Source organism: Orycteropus afer, unplaced genomic scaffold (genome assembly GCF_000298275.1).
Source record: "Orycteropus afer afer isolate SDZICR_OR568_19922 unplaced genomic scaffold, OryAfe1.0 scaffold00097, whole genome shotgun sequence".
Taxonomy (NCBI): domain Eukaryota; kingdom Metazoa; phylum Chordata; class Mammalia; order Tubulidentata; family Orycteropodidae; genus Orycteropus; species Orycteropus afer.
Window position 1 is genome coordinate 5,856,450 of NW_006921684.1, and position 18,180 is coordinate 5,874,629.

Sequence of the window (18,180 nt, forward strand, 5' to 3'; positions counted from 1 at the left end):
GGGCAAATCTCACTACCATCAAGAAAGAAGAACCAGGAGTGGAATATGTCCATTGGACCTAAGGTCACTGCACTAAACCTCTTCAATCCAGACAGACAGCTGTGACATCAGAGATGACAAGAAACAGCAGAGAGAAATGGAAGCAGAAGAATCAAGAGACCAGCATGAGACAGAGCAGTGGGCTTCCCAGAGCATGGAATGAGAAAGCTTGACAGGAAGCTTGCTGGTGGAGTAGAATACCTGTAGGCATTTGTCAGCAGATTTAATGAGCTTTGTAACACTTGCCCAAGCAGACCAGAGACCAGGCCAAGGGGCAAAGGGCCAGAGAGAAACCTGCCTTTGGGAAGGACTAAGGGGAGGCTGTCCTGATCAAGAACTCTATCCTGAGCATTTCTTATACTGAATTGTAGCCTGTTACTTCTCTAATAAGCTCTATAATTGTGCGTCTTATCTGTGAGGTTTGTGTGGCCATTGCAATGAATTGTCAAACCCAGCAGAGTAGGAGAGAGTGCCATGGGAGGGATGGTTGGTATCAGAATTGGTAAAAAGGTTGGAGAGTGATAGCATATCTGACTTCCACCTCACAGGAATTAGCCTTGGGCTGTTGATTTTGATCTTGATCCTCCCCTCCTCTTGTGAAGTTAAAAGTTAGACACCAGCCTCACACCATTTTCACAGCTCATCAAGAGTGAGATTCATTGCAATAACTCCAGACTCATGGAAGCATGGGACTTTGTAAGGGAAAGAATGAAGGGGCATGGGAAGTGAAACTTTTGATTCTTAGATGAGTACTTTGGTTATTATCTATAATGGCTGAAAGGAATGTAGGAGATGTTGTACTGCAGCCGAAGGGAAAAAAAAAATCCTGGAGTAAGAAGAGCTAGGCTGATTAAATGAGATGATTGATAGGGGGCCAGGGTGTACTGGTTCCACCCAGCCAGAAGCCCAAGGCCATATCATATGAATGGAAAGATAGTCAAAGTGTAGAGAAAATGAAATTGGAATGTTTAGAAACACATTATGTGTTTATCTGAATATTTTGAATATTAAATCTTTCTCCTACTTAGTGTTGTAAAGCAGATCTAAATGTATGATGGAAAAGAAATAATAGGTATTATAAATTACAGAAGGAGCTCTGGTGGTGCACTGGTTCAGACATTTGGCTCCCAACCAATAGGTCAGCAGTTCAAACTCACCAGATGCTCTGCAGGAGAAAAATGAGGCAGTCGTCTTCTGTAAAGATTTCCAGCTTTGGAAAGTCTATGGAGCAGCTCTACTCTGTCCTGTAGGGTCACTATGAATTGGAATCCACTCCATAGCAGTGGGTGGTGGGATAAATTACAGAGAGTGATTAACTCTGCTTTAGCCCATACTTGGTTGTGTGTGCTAGAAGATGAACTAGGATTTGCCTGGAAGAAACACAGGCTTTTTGTTTCAAATGATTAGGCCTGTGTATATAGTGTTGGGAGCTTACAACAAAAACCTAAGCCATAGTGAGAAAATTTGCACTTGAAAAGACAAGCAGACCCACTCAGAACTGCTGAGAGAACAGGAGATTTGCCATTTGAAGGAAAGACCTGCAGAGAGAGAGAGAGAGAGAGAAAAAAAAAAAACTTGATGGATACATTGAGGCAGGAAAGTCAGTGTGGCCCAATGGAGCAGGACTAGAAGTTAAAGACAGCCCGATAGGGTCACTTGCCATGACCACCTGAGTCCACTTGATGAATTGAAGTGGGGAAGGTACAGCAGTGAATAGACAAACTGAGTTTGGGCATGTTCCATTGGCACCTTTTGACGGGGGGCAAATGAAAACGTCTTAGCCATAACCAAACACCTTGAAGGAATGAATCACTGGGCTTGGGGACTTAGGACCATAGTCTCAGGGGACATCCAGGTCAATTAGCATAATATAGTCCACAAAAACATTGCTCCCCACCCTACTTTGGTGATTAGCAACTGGAATCTTAAAAGCTTATGAATAGCCATCTAAGATGCAACTATTGGTCTCTTCCCATCTGGAACAAAGAGTGAAGAAAATCAAATACTTAAAAAAGTAAATAGTTCAAAAGACTATTGGACCATACAAACCACATCCTCCACTATCCTGAGACCGGAAAAACACAATGGTACCCAGCCATCACTCCTAATGGCTATGACTAGAATCACAGTAGAAAGACCTGGATAGACTAAGAGGAAAATGTGAAACAAAACTCAAAATCATGAATAAAGACCAGACTCACTGGTCTGATAGAGACAGGTAGAACCTCCAAGACTGTGGTTCTTAAATACCCTTCAAACCTGGAACTGAACCCACTCCCAGGGATCACCTTTCAGCCAACATTAGACAGACTTTAAAGTAAACAATAACACCCATGAGGAATGTACTTCTCAGAACAGTCAACCATATGAGACCAAAAAGGTGGCATTTACCCAATAACAAAGCCCAGAAGGTAGAAAGGGACAGGAAAGAAGGACAAATGAAAACGAGCAGCCCAGGGAGGAAATGGGAAGAGTGCTTTTACACTGAAGGGATCACAGTGAAACAAGTTGTTTATAAATTATAGAATAGAAAACCAACTTGCTCTGTAAACTTTCACCCACACCACAATATAAATAAAATGAAATATAATTTCTGAAACACATAAGTTAAGGGTTAAGGGAAATTGCTCTCACCTGGTTTCTGTCTGGTAGCAAAGGTTGTGCCTTCTCTGTCTTCAGTGCTAGCTTCTTCCTGGATGGATCTTTGACTGTTGAAAGTCACTTGAGGCATGATTCTTGGCTCTCTGTCTCTTGGTCTTGGCTTGATGATTTCTGTATTTTTATCACCAGCCTTGATCCTCTTACTGGGATATAGTTTTATATATCCAGCTGCCTCCTGGGCATCTCTAACCAGATGTCTAATGGGCTTCTCAAACATGTCCAGACACCCAAAATACAGCTTTCTTTTTCTTTTCTGTTTTCTTATTTGGTTAAATATATATCACACAAACACACACAAAAATTGCTGTTTCATCCTGTCTTAAGTGTGCAATTCAGTAACATTAATGACATTTACCATGCTGTGCAGTTGTCACCACTATCCATTTCTAAAAATTGCACAACTTTTTATAACCATTTGCACCTATCATCACCATCTTCCACACATACAACAACTTTCTTATACATTTTTATACCTCAGTAAAGGACACTGCTTTCCACCCACTCAAGCCAAAACCCCAGTTCTCTCACTCCTCATGTTATCTGTCACCTCTACCTCCTAAATATCCCAAACTTGTCACTTCTCATTACCTGTGCTATCAGTCTCCTATACAAAGTTGTGCTCTATTTTCCACTTGTCTACTGTATTGCAATAACTTCCTAAGATGACTCCCGGCTCCCATGCATATCTTCCAATTACCCATTCTCTTCCCAGCAGCCAGAGTGAACTTGTTAAAAAACCATAAATCAGAACACATTATCCCCAAAGGCCTCCTGTTGTCTTTAGAATAGAATCCAAACTACTCACCAAGAGCCTGTGTTACCTGGCACCTTCCTCCCACTTTGATTTTAGTCACCATGCTTCAGGTATGTTGACCTTCTTTCTTTACCAAACCCACTAAGCTTTTTCTTGCCTGAGGCCTTTACACTTTCTGTTCTTTTCTTGTGGAACACTTCTGCTTCCAGCACTTTACAAGAGTGATTCCTTCTGTTCCTTTGTACTGTACTTCAAATATAAGAAGGGAAGCCTTCCCCACCTGCTCTATATAAGCCCCCAGTTCTCCCTATTCCACTGCTCCTTCCACTGATCCATATATTCTCCATAACATTTACCATCTGACATGTATTTATTTAGGCTTGCTTTGTTTGTTCTCTTTCCTCTCTCCTGATTTGAATAAGATTGGTTACAGAGATTCTGGTGTGGGAAAAATTAATTTAAGCAGCAGTTCATCAGAAGGAAATGATTGCCCATGTGTAGATGGTGGGAGATGCATTAGGCAATGGATGATTATTCAGCCTAGTCATTGGCTGAGGCATATGAAACGTTAGTTCTCCTGTTTCCTTCTTTGTATCCATTCCTATCACATAAATGTACCATTTTGACCTTTTCATTGCTCAAGAGAGAACTGAAAACAATTCTTGCTAAATGCTTGGCCATGTTGTTAAAGAACAGTGGGAATTAAATTGTCAGCTCAATATGGGTTGTCAGGAACCCAGACATGGAAAAGGTGTGCAAAAAATTTTCTGTGGATTTTTAGATATCTGATTCAGTCCTGTGTGTGTTTGAGGTTTCTAAGGCGAAATACTAAAGAATTACAAAAATATTGAAGGGCAAAGAGGTAGTTATTGAAAGGAAATTAACTTTCTTCAGTTGGCACTTATATAAAAATTCTGAACTTTCCTATTTTTGGTTCTTTAAAAGCCAGCCATGGTCATGTGAAAGCTGTTTATTTTTGCTATTCTGTTTGCTTGGGTAGCACTATTTTTCAAACACTCAGAATACGGTTTGGATCAAATCTTTACCCAGTATTTATGGTTCTGGAACTATTAAAGGCAACTATATTAAAAGCAGGAGATAGGATCAAATACAAAAGATAATGGAAACCATTCAGAAAGAGGCAGGAGTGATGAAGGTAGAATACCTCTGCCAAGGTTGTGGTCACTGCTTGGTCACAGCCAGCTACCCGGAGGGACCGAGTAGTTGATCCTGCAGGCTTGGGACCATAGTCGCAGGGACCATCAAGCTTAATTGGCATAACATACTATACAAAACATTGTTCCACCTACTTTGGCGAGTAGTGACTAGAATCTTAAAAGCTAGCAAGCTGCCATCTAGATGCAGCGATGGGTCTCTCCTCATCCCAAAAAAAGAAGAATGGAGAAAACCAAAATTCATGGAAACAATTAGTCCTAGCGACTGGTACATCATCCGATCTGCAGCCTATATGACTATGAGACCAGAAGAACTAGATGGTGCCTGGCTACCACTGTCATCCACTTGGAAGGGGATCTATGTAGGAGATTCTTGATGAAAGGGAGAACAAAGTGGAACAAAACTCAAAATCATTTGGAGAAAAAAAAGGGGGGTGTACTAGGTTTGCTGGTCCGATTGAGCCTGATGGAACCACTGAGATTATGGCCCCTAGCTTCCTTTCAGGTCTGGAATTGAACCCACACCTGTGGTTTCCAGCCGAACAAAAGACAAGCATATGAGTTGAACATTTACCTGAGATAGATACACTCCTTGGAGAGAACAATCATGGGAGAAAGAAGGGCTACTTATGCACAGGGAGACAGGTCAGGGGGTAGGAGTGCATGGAGGGAAGGACACTGGGAAGAGGTAACTATGGGAAGGAAGTGGGAGGGGAGCTGTTGCATTGTGGTAAACTGTGGTCAATGTCATGAGACAAAGTGTATGTAAACTGCTATATGGAAAGTGAATTTGCTCTGTAAATCTTCACCCAAATCACAATTAAAAAAGAAAAAAAAAAATTGTAAATCAAATAAAAATAACAGAAGGGAAAAAAAAAGAAGAAGAAGAAGAATACCTCTGCCAAAGAGTTCCTCTCCTCTGCATTCTCATGACAGCTGCTTAATTCTAGAGTCACATGGGAGCTTGCCACCACTCATCTGTCAGTTTGTCATACTGTGGTGGCTTGTGTGTTGCTGTGAGGCTCGAGGCTATGCCACCAGTATTTCAAATATGATCAGGGTCACCCATGGTAGACAGATTTCAGTGGAGTTTCCAGACCAAGACAGACTCAAAAGAATGAAGGAGCCATCCACTTCTTAAGGAATTGGCCAGTGAAAATCTTATGAATAGCAGTGAAACACTATCTGATATATTACTGGAAAATTTTATCAACAGCCCTGAAACATTGTCTGATAAAGTGCCAGAAGACAAGCCCCTCAGGTTTGAAGGCACTCAAAATATGACTAGAGAAGGGCTGCCTATTCAAGGAAGAGTTGACCTTAATGATGTGAGTGGAGTAAAGCATTTAGGACCTCCATTTGCTTATGGGACATGATTAAAACTGGGAAGAAACAGCTGCAAGCATCCATTACTAATCAGAACATGGAATGTACGAAGTATGAATTTAGGAATATTGGAAGTTGTCAAAAATGAAATGGAACTCATAAAGATCAATATCCTAGGCATTAGTGAGCTATAATGGACTGGTTTGAGCCATTTGAATCAGACAACCATATGATCTACTATGCCAGGAATGACATTGAAGAGGAATGGCATTTCATTCATTGTCACAAATAATGTTTCAAGATCTACCCTGAAGTACAATGCTGTCAGTGATAAGATAATATCCATATGCCATAGGGAAGACCAGTTAATTCTGCTATTATTAAAATTTATGCACCAACCACTAAAGCCAAAAATGAGAAAATTGGAGATGTTTACCAATTTCTGCAGTCAAAAATTAACCAAATGTGCAGTCAAAATGTGTTGGTTATTACTGGTGATTGGAATGTGAAAGTTGGAAACAAAGAAAAATCATCAGCAGTTGGAAAATATGGCCTTGGTAACAGAAATGACACCAGAGATTGCATGAAAGAATTTTGCAAGACCAACAAGTTATTCATTGCAAATACCTTTCTTCAACAACATAACAGTGACTATACACATAGACTTCACCAGATGGAGTACATAGGAATCAGATCAACTACATCTGTGGAAAGAGGCAATGAAGAAGACAAAACAAGGCCAGGAGTTGACAGTGGAACAGACCATCAGTTATTCATAGCAAGGTCAAGTTGAAGCTGAAGACAATTAAAACAAGTCCACAAGAGCCAAAATATGACCTGGATTATATCCTACCTGAATTTAGAGGCCATCTGAAAAATAGATTTAACACATTGAACACCAGTGACCAAAAATGAGATGAATTGTGAGATGACATCAAGAACATTATACATGGAGAAAGCAAAAGCTCACTAAGATGACAGGAAAGGAAGAAAAGACCAAAATGGTTGTCAGAAGAGACTCAGAAACTTGCCCTTGAATGTAGAGTAGCTAAAGCAAATGGAAGAAATGACAACAAAGAAGAGCTGAACAGAAGATTTCAAAGAGCAGCTCAGGAAAACAAAGTCAGTTATTATAATGAAATGTACAAAGACCTAGCATTAGAAAACCAAAAAGGAAGAACATGCTCACATTTCTCAAGTAGAAAGAACTGAAGAAGAAATTCATGTCTCGAGTTGCAATATTGAAAGTTTCTATGGGCAAAATATTAAATGGACAGGAAGCATCAAAAGAAGGTGGAAGGAATACACAGTCACTGTACCAAAAAGAATTAGTCATGTTCAACTATTTCAGGAGGTGGCATTTGATCAAGAACCAATGGTATTGAAGGAAGAAGTCAAAGCTGCACTCAAGGAATTGGCGAAAACAGGGCTCCAGGAATTGACAGGATATTCATTGAGATGTTTCAACAAATGGATGCCATGCGAGAGGCACTTACTCATCTATGCTAAGAAATTTGAAAGACAGCTACTTGGCCAACTGACTGGAAGAGATCCATATTTGTACCCATTCCAAAGCAAGGTGATCCCACTGAATGTGGAAATTATCAAATAATATCATTAATATCACATACAAGTAAAATTTTGCTGAAGATAGTTGAAAAATGTTTGCAGCAATATATTGACAGGGAACTTCCAGAAATGCAAGCCAGATTCAGAAAAGGACATGGAACAAGTGATATAATTGCTGATGCCAGATGGAACTTGACTGAAAGAAAATAGCAGAAAGATGTTTACTTGTGTTTTACTGACTATGCAAAAGCACTCAACTGTGTAGATCATGACAGATTATGGATAACCATGGGAAGAATGGGAACTCCATAACACTTAATTGTGTTCATAAAGAACCTGTACACAGACCAGGAGGCTCTTGTTCAAACCAAACAAGTGGATGCTGCATGGTTTAAAATCAGGAAGGGTGTGTGTCAGGGTTGTATCATTTCACCAAACTTATTCACTCTGTATGCTGAGCAAATAATCTGAGAAGTTGAATTGACTATATGAAGAAGAACATGACATCAGGATTGGAAGATGACTGATTAACAATCTGTGATATGCAGATGACATAACCTTGCTTGCTGAAAGTGAAGATGACTTGAAGCATTTACTGATGAAGATCAAAGACTATGGTCTTCAGTATGGATTCACCTCAACATAAATGAAAATCCTCACAAATGGACCAGTAAGTAGCATTATGGTAAATAGAGAAAAGATTGAAGTAGTCAAAGATTTCATATTACTTGGATCAAGAATCAATACTCAATGGAAGCAGCAGTCAAGAATTCAGATGTCATGTCACATTGGGCAAATCTGCAAAAGACTCTTTAAAGTGCTGAAGAGCAAAGATGTCTCTTTGAAGACTAAAGTGCACCTAACCCAAGCCATGGTATGTTCAGTCGCCTTATATGCATGTGAAAGCTGGACAATGAATAAGGAAGACGGAAGAAGAGTTGATGCCTTTCTTCTATCAACTGAGGTGTTGCAGAGAATACTGAAACTACCATGGACTGCCAGAAGAACAAACAAATCTGTGCCAGAAGAAGTACAGCCAGTCATTTGGTATACCATACTACACAAAAACATTATTTTACATTTTACTTTGGTGAATAGCAAGTGGGATCTTAAAAGCTTGCAAGCAGCCATCTACATGCAATGATGGGTCTCTCCTCATCTAGAGCAAAGAAGAACTTAAAAAACCAAAGATGCATGGAAACAATTAGTCCAAGGGACTGGTAGACCATGGGATCCTCAGCCTATATATCCATGAGACCAGAAGAACTAGGTGGTGCCTGGCTACCACTGTCAACCACTTGGAGGGCAGTTGGTGCAGGAGATCCTGGATGGAGTGGGAGAACAGTGTGGAACAAAACTCAAAATCATTAAAAAAAAAAAAAAAAAAAAAGACCAGGTTTGCTGGTCTGATAGAGCCTGGTGAGACCCCCAAGACAATAGGCCCTAGCCACCCTTCAGGTCTGGAATTGAACTCATTCCTGTGGCTTCCAGCCAAATAATAGACATGCATATGGGATAAACACTTACATGAAGTAGATACACTCCTTGGAGGGATTGATCCTGGGAGAACAGAAGGGCAGTGTTTTCACAGGGAGACAGCTCAAGGGGTGAGAGTGCCTGGGAGGGAAGAACACAGGGAATGGGTAAATACGGGGAGAAAGTGGGAAAGAGAGCTGTTACATTGTGAGGAATTGCAGTCAATGTCATGAGACAAAATGTGTATGAACAGCTGTATGGAAAATGAATTTGCTCTATAAACTTTCACCCAAATCACAATAATTTTAAAAAAAAGAAGAAGAAGAAGAAATACAGCCAGAATGCTCCTTAGAAGCAAAATGGCCAGACTTCATCTCACCTACTTTGGTCATGTTGTCAGAAGGGACCACTCCTTGGAGAAGGATATCATGCTTCGTAAACTAGAGGTTCAGCAAAAAGGGGGAAGACCCTCAACAAGATGGATTGACGCATTGGCTGCAACAATAGGCTCAGATACAGCCAGGATTGTGAGGCTGGTGCACAATGGGGCAGTGTTTCTTTCTTTTGTACATAGAGTCACTATGACTTGGAGCCAACTTGATGGCACAACAACATGAGAGCTTGGGGCCACCCACCAGACATTTCTAGTGCTGTTCTAGCAAATGACATTGGCTCTTACTCTTTTGAAATCATGTGTATAGGACATGTTTCCCATGTAGTTCCATTCATTCTAGTCTCTGAACTAAGCTTCTACCCAACTAGGGCTTTAATGAACAGAAGTTTGTTTTCTCACAATTTAGGGGGCCAGAAGTCTGAATTAACAGCAGAACTCTAGTTGAAGTCTCTCTTTCCTTTCTGAGGGAGAATCCTCATCTTGACTTTTCTAACAGTTCTTGTTAGCATCTTTGGCAACCTCCACATGGCATGTATATTTCCACCATCCGTGCTCATTTCCTTCTGTGCCTAATCTTCCCATTTCGTAGCTCAGAAGTGATTCATTTAAGACATACCCTACATCTGGTAGTGTAGTGCCTAAGGCACTTGACTGCTAACCAGAAGGCTGGCAGTTCAAACCCACCACCCACTCCTCGGAAGGAAGGTTGGGCAATCTATTTCTATAATGACACCACCTCAGAAACCCAAGGAGGAGTCACTATGAGTCGGGTCCTCCTCCACCGGAACATAACAACTACACTGAAACTGCCTAGTTAACATAACAAAGAACACCCTATTTAAAATGGATTCCATCCAGAGGTATAAGGGTTAGGATTTACAACGTATATTTTTGGGGGACAAAATTCAATCCATAACAACCCTAAACAAATGTGATACAGTCACACCCACCAGTATACCCACTATGTGTATCCAGCCATCCTCTCAGCCCCTGAGATAAGATGAAGTCATTTGCCTTTTGATAATATTTGCACCTCTTTTGCCTAAGGAAATTAACTACTCTGATGATTTAAACTAATGCCTAATAGAATCTATCTCAGCAGCTCTTAGGATTTAAAAAAAAAAATTGGTATTTCCAGCAGTCTTTTCCTTCCCCAGTTTTAATCCATAATTTTACATATCCATTCAGAGTTTTCCCATCCATCAAAACAACAGTGCTTTGTTTTCATGAAATATATTATGGGTTTCTTATATATATTTTCATCATTTAACTGTACTTGGTTATAAGTCAGCTCTTTGTGTAGAAGCTGGCTTTTCATGTCATCATTAATAATTCATAAGCTCCATAGACTTTCTTCAGACCTTTTTAACCAAATATCTTGAATCTTAACATCCAGTGTCATTTCAGCTTCTAGTGTAGAGAAACAAATGATCCTGTAGCTGGCCTTTCTGTCTCAGGAGACCTTGAATAAGAAATTTTTCCCCGTTTCTTTTTTCTTTTTAAGTTCTGGATGCTTGAAGAACCTAGAATTTAGAAAATGTTGCATGTTGGAAATAACAAAATCATTACTTTTAAGTGACCTTATAGACTGATAAGCAGCATGAGTTCAGAGAAGGAAATTTTCCGTCTCATTTTGGCACAGACTACACCTAAGTAGCCCTCAAAGTCCCCAAATCACCTTGGGAGGCTCTTGGATCAGTGACCAAGGCCATGGGCATGCTTCTCCTCAGCCTAGTTACTAAAACTAGTTTGTAGTTACCAAAGCTACAGTGAACTCAGATTCTCTCACCTGGTTCAGACCTACTAGGTGCTTTTGTAATCCTAACATTTTCTCCCCAAAGAAATCACACTTAGAAAATTGAGAAGGGAACTGTTTAAATCTGGAGTTGATGAAAACTTAGTACATATTTTTCAGAGCTCCTAGTAATTGAGTTCAGGCAGAACCTGGATCATGAGCACGTTCTGTTCCTAAGTCTGTCTTTAAATTGAATTTGTATGTAAGTCATAACAGGTACGGTTGTCTAACATCAGTTAGTCAGATGTTTGTCTTAGTGTACAGTATATGATGTACCTTTCTATGAATAAAAAAAAAAAAAAAACACTTCCAGAAACGCTAAAACATCTTTAATATAATAATACAGTAATAATAATAATGGTTTGATGTGCCACAAAATAGTGTCCATTTGTGATTACGAACCACTGTATGTACCTCGAGCCAGTAGAATGCAGGTGGCTGTGTCTAGATGCCACCACAGAAAACTGGACAAAATCTGTGAGACACACATGCTGACAGAATGGCATGGCCAGTGCCAGCGGGCCTGCTGCTGTGTTGCAGTGACTTCAAGTGGTGCACAAGGAAGCCAACCTGTGCTCTGTGGCCTCGCCACCTGAGTACTGCTATATGCAAACCTATAGGTGAAGGGCACAACCTGGACCTCAAACATGCATAGCAAGGTGTGACTAAGTAGCATTGGAGACTAGGGAGAAAAACCCAGGCTGGGCTTGCATTTCCCTCCGCCACTGACTGACTAGCTGTCTCTCCTGAGTTCATACCTTTGTTTGTGCTGTGTGTGCAAGGCCTGTTGTTGTTGTTGTTATGTGCCGTCGAGTCGGCCCCGACTCATAGCGACCCCTCCTTGGGCTTCCGAGGCAGTATCACTACGGAAGTAGGATTGCCCAACCTTCCTTCCGAGGAGTGGCCTAGCACTCAGTAAATGTCATTTTCCTTCTTTGCTTTCTCCTGCCTTATCAGTTTCACAAAGAATTTCAGCCAGAATGGAGTGAATTAGAACTCAGAGGTAGAAGCTGAAAGATTTAGATATCTATGTTCTTAATAGCTCTCTGCTACTAATTCATTTAATGATCCAGGAATTGGTTTTAGAGCTTTACATGGGTGGATTCATAACTAAGGGTTGTATGTAAGTCGGATGTTCATAACCTGTGTACTGCCTGTATTTGGGGTTGGATTCTGACCCCCTCTCCTTTTTTTCCCCCTTCTTTTTTTCAAGCTAAAAACAGACTCTTTTTTTGGTAGAAAAAAGGCTTTTATCCATGTTGTATCTTTCTTCTCAATTTCAATTTTCTATTAAGTCCCATTGGGATCAATACTCATAAAATAAAGCAGCTGGTCTGATCTGCTCTGTTATAATCAAGCAGAATCTGCCATCTTTCAGAACAGTGGGGTGTTTTTAAGCACTGGTACATCACACACACACACATACAAAAATAATGAAGGTATTTTCTCTTTAAATCCATGTTTTTATAGGATGAGGTGTTACTGAATGATAGGATAATTTTTCAGTATCTCTAGTATAGATACCAGTGCTACACACACACAAAGAAAAAACATTGTGGATTTTGAAGAACAAGAGGAATAAAAGAAACTTTTGTTCATCTGAGACTAGAATTTTTTAATCAACCAAAAAATGAATCATTATATTTGAAGACAGCTGATTCCACTGGCAGTGTATTAATGAGACTGACTGCTACATTTCACAGTTGTATTTTGCTTGTAATTGTGAGGTAGTAGCTATTTTCTGATTTTTTTATTGTGACTTTAGTGCAGTTTTACAAAGCAGATTCATTTTACACTCAACAGTTTGTACACATTTTGTTTCATGACTCCGATTACAATCCCCACAATGTCTAGCTTTCTCCCTGTGCAAACACTGACCTTCTGATCTCTCCCAGTTGACTGTTCTAAGGAGTGCATCTCCAATTTTGTGATTTTTTCCCATCAAATAAAGGGAGTACTTTTTCCTGCCTGGAGAAATAGTGCCCCAAAGAGCAAGGTTGCAACACCCCTGCCTTTACTTTGTGATTGTTTTGAAGTAGTGTGTGTGGTAAACTTTAATATGCATATGAATTACCTGTGGATCTTTTAACTAAGAATCTGATTCTGCATTTCTAACAAGCTCCCAGGTGATACTGATGCTGCTGGTCTGACTTCGAAGAGCAAAATTTTAGAACATCTTTATGTAAAAATCTCAAATTTAGTAATTCTGAAATTAGAGGGTTCGGGTGGAATTAAATAGGCTGGAATATCTAAGAACAGGTTAGTAACTCTGCACCTTCAAAAATGCAGTTGTGATGGCTCATGTCCTTATAGATACAGTCTTTGTACAAAGGTTCTTTACTTTATGACCCCTTGTATTAGTTTTCTAGTTCTGCCATAACAAAATACCACAAACTGGGTGGCTCATAGGAATGAACAGAAATGTTTTATCTCTCACTTCTGGCAGCTAGAAATGCAAATCAACATAATGGCTGGACCATTATGTTGATTAAGTCACTACAGGAAAATCCTTTCTTGTTTCTTCCAGTTTCTGGTAGCCCGAAGTGTTCTTTGGACTGCAGATGCCTCTAGATTTGGCTTTCTTTCCTCTATCTGTATGTCTTTCCCTTCTTTATAAGGACAGCACTCAGATTGAATTAGGATTCACTGTACTTCAGTATAAGGAGCTCTGGTGGCACAGTGCCTAAGGCATTTGACTGCTAACCAGAAGATTGGCGGTTCAAACCCACCAGCTGCTCCATGGAGGGAAGATGGATCAATCTCCTTCCATAGAGATTTACCACCTTGGAAACCCAGTTGGGGTCACTATGAGTCAGAATCTACTCAATGGCAGTGAGTTTGGTTTTTGAGTTTGTACTCCAGTATGATCTCAGGTTAACTTATAGTATCTGAATTCAAAGACCCTATTTCTAAGCAAGATCATGTTCACAGACATAAGGGGTTAGGACTTAAATATATCCTGTAGGGAAATGCAATTCAATACATAAAATTCCTCTACTATCATTTTAATAACAATCTAATGAGGAGCCTATATTTGAATTCCTCCAGGATGGAAATTATATTTTACTGTGCTCTAATCTTCATATTCCTTGAGCCTAGCAAAATCTCTGACACCTAATAGTCAATTGTTGTTGTTGTTGTTACGTGCCATTGAGTCATATCCAACTCATAGCGACCCTTCCTTGGGTTGCCAAGGCAGTATCACTACAGATGTAGATTGCCCAACCTTCCTTCCAAGGAGTGGCTGGTGGGTTTGAACCGTGAACCTTCTGGTTAGCAGTCAAGTGTCTTAGGCACTACGCCACCAGAGCTTCCAATAGTCAATTAGTGAAGTGAAATGAGTAAAATTGATTGAACTTCATTAGAACAATATAGGGATGACCTGACTTTGTACCTTTCTGAAGAAACCACTCATTTCTTCTTTAAGAGTTGTTTAGTACTTTTATGTACAAATTTAAATTCTGTTAGTAATTTATAACTGGCTAGTTTCTAAAGTTATAGTCTTTAAAACTATATCATCTTAATGTACAACACAAAAAAAAATAAATACAAATTAATAATAGTAAACATTCAAGAATCCCATGGTCCTGGGAGCAGGTAGGTGGACCTGTGGGCTCAGGACCATGGTCACAGGGGACATCAAGCTCAATTAGCATAGCTTGTTGTTGTTGTTGTTGTTGTTATGTGCCATCGGGTCAGACCCAACTCACAGAGACCCCTCCTTGGGTTGCCGAGCAGTATCACTACAGAAGTAAATTGCCCAACCTACATTTCGAGGAGCGGCTGGTGGGTTGGAACTGCCAGCCTGCTGGTTAGCAGTCAAGTGCCTTAGGCACTATGCTACCAGAGCTCCCAATTGGCATAGCATACTACACAAAAACATTGTTCCACATCCTACTTTGTCGAGTAACCACTGGGATCTTGTTATGTTGTTATGTGCCGTTGAGTCAGTCCCGACTCATAGTGACCCCTCCTTGGGTTTCCGAGGCTGTATAACTAGGGAAGTAGATTGCCCAACCTTCCTTCCTAGGAATGGCTGGTGGGTATGAACCGCCAGCCTTCTGATTAGCAGTCAAGTGCCTTAAGCACTATGCTACCAGAGCTCCTACTGGGATCTTAAAAGCTTGAAAGTGGCCATCTAGATGCAACGATGGGTCTCTCCTCATCCAGAGCAAAGAAGAATGAAGAAAAACCAAAGATATGTCGAAACAATTAGTCCAAGGGACTAGTACACTATGAGATCCTCAGCCTATACAACTATGAGACCAGAAGAACCAGATGATGCCTGGCTACCACTGTCAACCACGTGGAGGAGGATCTATGTAGGAGATCCTGGATAGAGAGGGAGAATAATGTGGATCAAAACTTAAAATCATTAAAAATAATAGTAATAAAGGGACCAGTTTGCTGGTCTTGTGGAGCCTGGTGGAATCCCTGAGACTATGGTCCCTAGCTGCCCTCAGATCTGGAATTGAGCCCACTGTCCAAACAAAGACAAGCATATGAACTGAACATTTCCATTGGGTAGATACTCTCCTTGGAGAGATTAATCATGGGAGAACCGAAGGGCTGTGTATGCACAGGGAGACAGCTCGGGCGGCAGGAGTGCATGGGAGGGAAGGACACAGGGAAGAAGTGGTTATGGAGAGGAAGTAGAAGGAGAACTGTTGCATTGTGGGAGATTACAGAGATTACAGTCAATGTCATGAGACAAAGTATATGTGAACTGCTGTATGGAATATGGATTTGCTGTGTAAACTTTCACCCAAATCACAATAAAATTTAAAAAAAAAAAAAGAAAGAATCCCAAGTTCCTTACAGTCCTAGGAATACTAAACAATATTCCATCTCTAATGAAATTACTTTGGCAATCATTTCTTATTTAAGAGCTTTATTCTGGAGATAAGAGGAATAGGAGAGGAAGGTAATTGTGAACTGTTTTGGCAGATTTAAACCTGTTCTCAGTTACGAAAAAGTACAAACTATTGAGTCTTCAATAAAACATAAAAATGCAGACTATTCCAGTTAGTATATTTGCATCCTGGAAGGATGGATGAAGCTTGAATGTCCATTTTTAGAACTTTTTAATCACTCCAAATTGGAACTCCAAACTTCTTAGCCATTACCCCCTCTGATTCTTCTAACACCATCCCCAATCTTATGCAACCACTAATCTGCTTTCTGTCTCCATAGATTTGCCTCTTCTCAACATTTCGTATACATGGACTCATACAAAATGTAGTCCTTTATGACTGGCTTCTTTCAATGAACATAATGGTTTATTGTGTTACGTATCAGTTCCTTTCTTCTTATGGCTGAATATGTTATTTATCCATTCATCAGTTGATGGGCATTTGGATTGTTTCTACTTTTTGGCTATTTTGCATAATGCTGCTATGAACATTCATGTACAAGTTTTTGTGTAGACAAATGTTTTCATTTCTCTTGGATATAAGGTATGCATCATTTAACATCCTTCTGGGCAACGTTTGCCTGCATACATGTCTGTGGTCGCATAAGGTTATAGACTTCAGAACTCCCCATCAGAGCATGCAACACAGTGCACAGCGATCAGATTTATCTCTCACTCACTCTCCAGATCCCTCCTCCCTGGGGCAGCAGGGGGAGAGGCTTCCAGTGGCTAACTACAGCTGCCTGTCTTACCATGTTCACCTTGGGTAGGGACCTCGGAGACACCAGACACCGGCAGAACTGCTGAGCAGGATACCTCACTCACTAAGACTGAGTGAGCCCAGGCACCCTGAGTGTGACAACCGGCCCAAGGCTGCAGCTCATTCTGTGGTGTCAGCTGCCTAATATACAGGCTGCCTGACATCCCGGCTATGATAGTGGTGGGAGGAGGAACAGGAAAGGCAGGCAGAGGAGGAGGCTATGGCAGAAGAGGGGTGAGCAAGGCTGAAAGAGTCTAAAGCCCATGAGAGGGGCAGGGAAGGCAGCCAGGGAGGAAGGAAGGGAAGTGAACTGGCAGCAAGGCAGGCCAGCCCACTGGCTGGACAAGGGCACGCCACAAAAGGGGGTGCTGGGCACAGCTTTCAGAGACTAGCTGGCAGCCATGCAGGACTCAGGACTGGCAGTGGTGAAGCCAAAGTTTTCCACACAATCCCTTACTACAGATGCAGCAGCACGGGTGTAAGCTTCACCAATGACCATCCTGAATGCTGCTCTCTTGTCTATGTAATATGGTGTTCACACAACATCCAAATCACATAACATCCTATTTCACAGAGCGTATCTTAGACATAAAGCAATGTGTACCTGTGTGCTGAGGAAGGGAGTTGTTGGATCATAATGTTTAAGGAGCTACCAGACTGTTTTCAACATGATTGCACCACTTTACATTCCCACCAGTGGCATATGAGGATTCTACTTTCTCCATACCCTTACCAACACTTGTTATTTATTATCTGTCTTTTATATTATAATCATCCTAAAAACCAAAAAAAAAAAAAAGACCCAAACCCACTGCCATCAAGTCAATTCCAATTCATAGCGACCCCCATTGGGTTTCCAAGGCTATAAATCTTTATGGAAGTAGATTGCCCCATCTTCCTTCTGTGGAACAGCTGGTGGGCTTGAACGACTAGCTTCCTGGTTAGTAGCCAAATGGCACTATGGTAGTCATCCTGTTGTTGTGTTGTTATTTGCCCTCAAGTTGGACCCAACTCATAGCGACCCCTCCTTGGGTTTCCAAGGCAGTGTCACTATGGAAGTAGATTGCCCCATCTTCCTTCTGAGGAATGGCTGGTGGGTTTGAACCACCAGCCTTCTGGTTAGCAGTCAAGTGCCTTAGGCACTATGCTATCAGAGCTCCCTGTAGTCATCCTAGTGGGTATAAAATAGAATGTCATTGTGATTTTGATTTTATTTGCATTTCTCTCATGACTAATGATGTTGAGTACATTTTCATGTGCTCTTATTGACCACTTGTATATCTTCTTTGGAGAAATGTCTACTCAAGTCCTGTGCCATT

The 18,180-nt window shown here is 40.8% G+C and overlaps 1 protein-coding gene across 1 annotated transcript in view; it reads left to right on the forward strand.

Moving 5' to 3' along the window:
- Nucleotides 1-18,180, forward strand: part of SRGAP1 (SLIT-ROBO Rho GTPase activating protein 1) — a 460,449-nt gene that overhangs the window by 355,408 nt on the left and 86,861 nt on the right. The gene's annotated exons all lie outside the window — the stretch shown is intronic.